Source organism: Schistocerca cancellata, chromosome 9 (assembly GCF_023864275.1).
Source record: "Schistocerca cancellata isolate TAMUIC-IGC-003103 chromosome 9, iqSchCanc2.1, whole genome shotgun sequence".
Taxonomy (NCBI): Eukaryota; Metazoa; Arthropoda; class Insecta; order Orthoptera; family Acrididae; genus Schistocerca; species Schistocerca cancellata.
The window spans coordinates 518,302,493-518,308,969 of NC_064634.1; the positions used below are offsets into that span (position 1 = coordinate 518,302,493).

Genomic DNA, 6,477 nt, shown 5'->3' on the forward strand with positions numbered 1-6,477 from the left:
CGTGTCTTTAATGCAGTGGTTTCCATTGCCTTCTGCATCCTCATGTCGTTGATCATTCCTGATTCTTCCGCCTTTAGGGGCAATTTCCAACCCCTAGGACAAGAGGGTGCCCTGAACCTCTATCCGCTCCTCCGCCCTCTTTGACAAGGCCGTTGGCAGAATGAGGCTGACTTCTTATGCCGGAAGACTTCGGCCGCCAATGCCAATGCCAATGCCAAAGCCAATGCCAAGCGTTATCAAAAGCTTCGTCTAAATATGTCGCTCTACAGCCTATCATCTACGATAAGTCGAAGAGTAGTATGGCCTCACTTGCTTCTACGTTTTTCCGGAATCTAAAATGACTTTCCCCGATGTCAGCTTCTAGTTGTGTTACTTCTGTAAATAACTTGTGTCAGTATTTTATCCATGACTTTCCAAACTGACGGTTCGCCAACCTTCACACAGGTCAGTACCTGTCTCGTACTGAACTGAAATTATTACACTCTTCTGGAGGGCTGAGGGTATGTCGCCTGTCTTATATGTCTTACATAACATAAGCGATAATTTTGTAATGGATTGATCTTCCATTGGTCTCAGCAACTCGGAGCGTACATCGTCCTCTGCAAAGGCCTTGTTTCGATTTACGTCTTGCAGTGCTCCGTAAGTTTCTTCTCGCAGTATCGCATCTGTCGTCTCATCTTCGTCTACTTTCTCTTCCTTTTTCGATATCATCGTCTAGTATTTCGTTTTCCTTGTATAGCCCTTCGTGTAGTTTCCTTTCGCTTTTCGATAAACCCATTTCTGATAAGGACTACCTTGTCGTCTAAACTATACAGATGCTTCTCATTTGTGCAAAGGGCTCTCTAAATTTCTTGTGGGCTGCATGTACCCACAATCTACACGAACATAAACAATAGCGAAAAGCAAGACATCGCATAGAACTGGTAGTTGACTCTAAACACATACTAATGGAAAGCACTTGGAAAAAATAGCGAAAATACCTATCTTAAATTAAGAGGCTGTCGAGTCGAAAAAATTTATGGTGAGCATAATAACAGCACCTGCATGCTCGGACCATCCCTGGTCAGAATTCAGACAGAACATTGAAATTTTCTGTCCTATGTCTTTCATTGTGATATATGCATGTGCCTTTTCAGTTCACCTGTCAGACAAGCAATCAATGTAATCGATGAGTAAGAAATGATGAGTTGTTTCAGAATATCAGTCGCTTTTATATATGACTTTTACAACTTTCGAAGTAAGTTTGTCTACAGAAAGATTCACTTTGTTCAGAGTTTTTCGCACGCTTCATGTTTTACTTTGTTTATTGTCAGATAGGCAGATGCCTTTCCATATTTGTGCCTTGTTTGAATAATATAATAACTTCATTCAAATCGCGTTTTTGATAACATCTTAAGTATTCTCATTTTGATATTAGGGAAACCCCCTTCAAGTTTCCCTGCCAGGGCGACAATACTTCATTGCATTTATTAATACCTTTGCGTAGGGTAATTTAGATTGGTTCTTAAGGGAATGTATGTCTGTCTCATAATCAGTGTTCTGATTCAGATTTTTACATTCAAGAAACTTGGGCTTTTGCCTAAATTAGCGAATTGTTCCTTGATCTTACCAATATAGGATGTTCTGCGATGCTGTCGGTCACCATTTCTCGTGTTTATTGTATATGATAAGGCAGCTGTAAATACTTAGAACTGCAATAGTTTATTGTATTTTGCTGCTGCAAATAAGTAACAAATGTAATTTTATTTTCAGCTTCATGTCTGTGGTGTTGTGGTTTCTGCACCCCGTCTGATTGATGATAGGCGTCGTTAATTCCGCAATGTAAGCCTTTTGAAAGCGTTTTATGTATGTACAGTTCCTTTGGGGTATGGCAAAGTGTATAATGATTCGTTTTAGCTTGACTAAACTTTTATGTCGAGGTTATTCAGCTTTGTAGAGATACAGAATTGGTGAATAAAAACAGATACTTGGTTCCAGAGTCGTGCTTGGGTAGCTCAGTTGGTAGAGCACTTGCCCGCGAAAGGCAAAGGTCCCGAGTTCGAGTCTCGGCCCGGCACACAGTTTTAATCTGCCAGGAAGTTTCAGATACTTGGTTGTTTAAAACTCCAGCGGTGGTTGAAAAATTTTTCTCTATTTTTGAGCTATGGTGAAGTAAATTACAGTAGCAAACATAAGGGCCGGAACAACCTTAAAAGGATTCCAGAGCAGTGAGTCACTCACGTCCTAGATGTCATATTTCGTTGAATTAAACCAAGGCGTGGCCATATCTGTTGTATGTAATTCTAATGTTTAGACATCTTATTTGCAAGGTTTGTGAGGGCACAGCACGGCGTCATTTCGCGAAAGAACTCGGACACCAGATGATGAGTGACACTGTTCAGATGAGAACGGCGCTCAATGCATGAAAAAGGAGAGGGATCGAATAATCGTCAGCAGCGACTGCAACAAAAGGCACGAGGTAGTTTGCTGTCAAGGTGATGAGCTAACGAGCCATTATATGAATGAGGGTAGTGTTGGAGACTGGGAATACATTCTGAAAGATGGTGGGGGCGAACGCGATTTTGCAGTTAGTGCTGGTCGCGGTGAACTTAAAAATGTAATTGACGAGTTGAGTTCCATGAATACCACCGGCCAGGAAGCAGAAGCCAACCTTGGTTATTAATGAAATAAACACCCTGCCGCTCCACGACATGTAGAGGCGATAGTAATGATTTACAATTACTATAAAGAAAAGAGCGAGAGAACAGTTACTCGATTCGATTCTCGTGTATCTTCACCAGATAGGCGCAGTGAAACAGGACATGTTATTTTTAGTGTCACAGAATTTTTGAACTAAATGAAGAATAAAGCTAAGAATTGGGGGAAGGGGTACGAAACAAAGTTAAAGAAATAAAGCTAGAGACAAAGGAAATTAGGAAACTGACAGAAGAAATTCAGAAAGTGGCTCGGGATGCAAATAACGAAAGACATTAAGCTAAGAAGGTAGTGATGGAAGCCGCCGAAGAATGTAGGAAAACAGTAGAGGAAAGTTGTGAAGAGATAAAGAAACTAACTTTTAGGGTTAAAACCATAGAACGTGGACAGAAACAACTTTCAAATTTGCAAAAGGATCAAGTGCATTTAAGTGACAGACAGGAAAAGACAGAGAAACGTGCTGACATGCCGGAGAATCGTGCCGGCTAACTCGAAGACTATATTTATGCGAAATTAGAAGTCGTGAATCAATTAAAGGTCCATAACCGTGAACGTGGACCACAAGAAATACGAATTGCACACGCGGCTACAAACAGCAACACACATTATGAATAGCAGAATCTACGGATGTTTCTGCCTAAGCACAAACAACAGCAGGACAAAATGAATAGCCTGGGGGTGCAAGAAAGCAGAGGGGTGGAATGACAACGTTGTTCGGTTGTAAACAGATAGAGAGTGTTGGCTACAGAACAAGACGGCCGCCGCTAGCGCAGGAAGTTGCGGGAAGGCCGAGTTGGCAGTGTGGAGCCGGCAGTTGGTGGCGCAGGGATTGGCCTTGTTGGGGTCAGACAGAAACACCACGTCGCGGAGGAAAGAAAACACGCACAGCGATTTCTGTCTGTTAGAATATAAATTCCAAGATTTCAAGGCAAATGAATCATCGAACCATCCCCTAGTTTCGATTCGACAATTCGCCAGCTGTTTTCCTCCGAACCGTCGGCCTGCTTAGCTGAGCGGTAACGTGTTTGCTTACAACGCAGCGGTATCACATTCGATTCCCGGCCGGGTTGGAGATTTTATCCACCCTTGGACGAGGTGTGTTGTCCTAAACATGATATCGTTATGCCGACGCTCAATTCGCCGAATGGGGCGTCACCTCCAATAAGATTTGCACCGGGCGGCCGAACTTCCCCGGGCGGGCCCACCCGGCCAACAATGGCACACGGTCATTTCATTTTCTCCCCATATGTCACCACATCAAAAAAATGGCTCGGAGCACTATGGGACTTAACATCTTAGGTCATCAGTCCCCCAGAACTTAGAACTACTTAAACCTAACTAACCTAAGGACATCACACACATCCATGCCCGAGGCAGGATTCGAACCTGCGACCGTAGCGGTCGTGCGGTTCCGGACTGCGGTGGCTAGAACCGCACGACCACCGCGGCCGGCCTCATCACATCATCGGCTAGATTTTGTGAAGAGTCACCTTGACACAGAGGCTCTAAATGGACTCTTTCCAATGATTAAGAAATGTTCGTCGTTCGTGGCATTTAGAGAGTAGTTTCTAGCGATTTACCAGTCACGCACGACACAGGACAAGGATAAGTAAGAAATAAGAAATAAAGAAGGTTTTCTATAACGCGGTTCAGTTTTTTGAGTTCTAAATTAAGAATATCTAGACAAACGTCTCACTCCTGCTGAAACCAAATGGTTGTGCCATGACAAGTTGGTAACGAAAAATCGTTGGGCCTTAGGTCCTTATAATAAAGAGAGCGTGAGTGAACTCAAGATATGGAGGGACGGGTGATGTACAGAAAGAAAATGAAAGAAGGAGAGGGAGATGTGGAACCCATCGGTGTGGAACATGGACCTAGGAAAATGAACAGATCGGTCGCACAGTTTATGAACGGAGTGAGCGGAATTGTAGAGGACATGAAGTAAAGGGTAGTTGAAACTCACATAATGGAAATAGAAGTGCTCAGCACCAGACGGAAAGCACCAACTGTTGAATATCAAAGACACGGAATTACTTAACTGTTGAATGATTGGCTGCCGCTGTGGTCGAGCGGTTCTAGGCGCTTCAGTCCGGATCCGCGCTGCTGCTACGGATGCAGGTTCGAATCCTGCCTCGGGCATGGATGTGTGTGATGTCCTTAGGTTAGGTTAGGTTCAAGTAGTTCTACGTCTAAGGGACTGATGATCTCATGTGTTAAGTCCCATAGTGCTTGGAGGCAATTGATCCAATTTTGTTGAATGATTGCAGAGAAGACAGTACAGTATGGTGTGTTTATTTAGGATCAGATACAGTGCATAAATCATTAGCATAAGTGTTACTGGTGATAGCAATTTACCACAGATGTTACAAGGCTTAGTTCTAATGGAATGTTGTCTACTCCCAGGGCCTTATTTCGACTTAGGTCTTTCAGAGCTCTATCAAACTCTTCACGCAGTATCATATCTCCCATTTCATCTTCATCTACATCCTCTTCCCTTTCTATAACATTGCCCTCAAGTAGATCGCCCTTGTATAGACCCTCTATATACTCCTTCCAACTTTCTGTTTTCTCTTTTTTGCTTAGAACTTGGTTTCCATCTGAGCTCTTGATATTCATACAAGTGGTTCTCTTTTCTCCAAAGGTCTCTTTAATTTTCGTTTAGGCAGTATCTATCTTATCCCTAGTGAGATAAACCTCTACATCCTTACATTTGTCCTCTAACCTTGCCTCCTTAGCCATTTTTGAGACGTTTGTATTCTCTTTTGCCTGCTTCATTATCTGTATTTTTATATTTTCTCCTTTCATCAATTAAATTCAATATTTCTTCTGTTACCCAAGGGTTTCTACTAGCCCTCGTCTTTTTACCTACTTGATCCTCTGCTGCCTTCATTACTTCATCCCTCAAAGCGACCCATTCTTCCTCTACTGTATTTCTTTCCCCCATTCTAGTCAGTTGTTCCCTTATGCTCTCTCTGAAACTCTGTACAACCTCTGGTTTGCTGATGTCCAACTAATTTTGTACATTATAAATTTATAGAGGAGGATAAAAATGGGAACTTCAGGTCAACATGAGTAACACATAATATATGGTAATAGGAGACACAAATCAAGATTTGACATGGGAAGAAGGGATGGGAACTATTAAACACACTGAAGAGTACAAATGTCTAGGTGTGAATACCACAGAAGATGGAAAACAAGTCAGGAAAATTAACTCAAAAATAAATGCTGGGTAGTTTACTATAGCAACAATAAATGGTATTTTATGGGACCAACAGATCAGAAAGGAAACAAGAAGAAAAATCTTCAACACAGCTAAGTATTATGGTATATGGCTCTGAAGTATGAACAGTTAAATCACAAACAGTAAATAGGTTGATGGCAGTGGAAACGGACGTTTGGAGGGGTACCTGTCTTCTTATCTCTCTTTTTTCTTTGTGCATAAGTTAAAAATTGTCAACACTATCTAACTGATCATTGTTGAGTTTAATATTCATTGCTCTTGGTTTAGTCTTGCAACTAGGTACCATAGTATAAACAATGCTGAAGTTATTCATGTAGATAGATAAGATTTTTATTAAGATTAATTTATTTATAGTCCTCAGCCATTACCACTGAGACACAGTCTAATGACTGCTGCAGTTGAAGAAATATATAAACCATTATAAAATTTTCTCCTTTCATACATTATTCCTCTATTATTCTGATAATTTTTCTCCAATTGAAGCACCAGAAGTATGCATTCCTCCTTTTGGTACTAACTGAAGTTGTTTACCTGTTTTG

At 41.6% G+C, this 6,477-nt stretch overlaps 1 non-coding gene across 1 annotated transcript; it reads left to right on the forward strand.

Annotated features, from left to right (window-relative positions):
- The first annotated feature begins 1,982 nt into the window (after positions 1-1,982).
- Positions 1,983-2,057, forward strand: Trnas-cga (transfer RNA serine (anticodon CGA)). Its single transcript has one exon. It is a non-coding gene; the product is annotated as a tRNA-Ser (tRNA).
- The last annotated feature ends 4,420 nt before the right edge of the window (positions 2,058-6,477 follow it).